Source organism: Ovis canadensis, chromosome X (genome assembly GCF_042477335.2).
Source record: "Ovis canadensis isolate MfBH-ARS-UI-01 breed Bighorn chromosome X, ARS-UI_OviCan_v2, whole genome shotgun sequence".
Lineage (NCBI taxonomy): Eukaryota > Metazoa > Chordata > Mammalia > Artiodactyla > Bovidae > Ovis > Ovis canadensis.
In genome coordinates, this window is record NC_091727.1 from 749,632 (window position 1) to 750,969 (window position 1,338).

Below are 1,338 nucleotides of genomic sequence, written 5' to 3' on the forward strand. Positions count from 1 at the left end.
TTTTGTGTGGTAGTCATTCATTTCCCCTTTAAATAACTTGAGATGTGCACACACACACACACACACACACACACACACCCCTCCCTCTACCTGAGCTATAAGGCTGAGTGTGTGAGACGGGGGGCAGGTAGACTTGGGGTGCAGAACTGCCTCCAGAGACAGCGGGTGGTGGCCCCGGGCGGGGGGAGACACCAACCCCCTTGAAAGCTAAGAAGGTAGGGACTCCCCCTGCAGAGCGGGAGAGCCAGGGTCGGGAAGGGTGCCCTGGAGGAGGGCATAGCAACCCACTCCAGTGTTTCTGCCTGGAGAACCCCATTGACAGAGGAGCCAGGTAGTCCATGGGGTCGCACAGAGATGACTGAAGTAACATATACACACACACAGAAAAGCCAGGGGAAAGGACTCAGCCCGCACGCGCACACACACACTCAGACACACAGATAACCCAGGGGAAAGGACTCAGCCTGCACGCACACACACACACACACACACACACACAGAAAAGCCAGGGGAAAGGACTCAGCCCGCACACACACACACACACAGAAAAGCCAGGGGAAAGGACTCAGCCTGCACACAGACACACACACACACAGAAAACCTAGGGGAAAGGACTCAGCCTGCGCGCATGCGCGCGCACACAGACACAGAGACACACACAGAGGAAACCCAGGGGAAAGGACTCAGCCCGCCCCCTACAGAACTCAGGGCTTCTCAGGAGAGACCTCAGACCTCTTTACTCTTGTTTACACGCTTCAGTTTCTGGCTGCAAAGAACTCACCCCAAACCGCAGAGGCAGGGTTGCCACGCCTGAGGGAGGGAAGCCAGCCGAGCGAGCACCTGTGGTTATTCCAGAGCACCTGTGGTTATTCCACTGGCCGTGCTTAAGGCACCCGGTAACACGTGCCCCGAGTCTGCCCCCGCCATCAGCGGAGGTCTGGGCTGACAGGTTCCTGACTCGGCGGCTAGGCCCGGTTGGAAATCAGGACACTTCTGCCTGGTGGGTGCCGGACTCAACCCCCCTGGGTGAGTGCGGGGCGGTCTCATCCTGGTCAGGCAGTGTGGGCTGGGCGACCTTGGGGACAGCGGGCTCCAACTTCCTGTTCCCGGAGTGACCTCACCCTGATCTGCAGATTATCCAAGCCCTGCCTTCTAAGACAGCCTGGCGGCGGGGCCCTGTGACCCGCAGACCACCCCCACCCGCTGGGTCCTGACAGCTGCAAGGGGAGCCGAGGGACGCCTCTGTGTGCACCTGCTGAGGGCTCAGGCTGCTGCTGACCCCACAGACACGCTCCCCGACCCCTAGACACCCCCAGGGGGCCTCAGAGCCCATCCCAC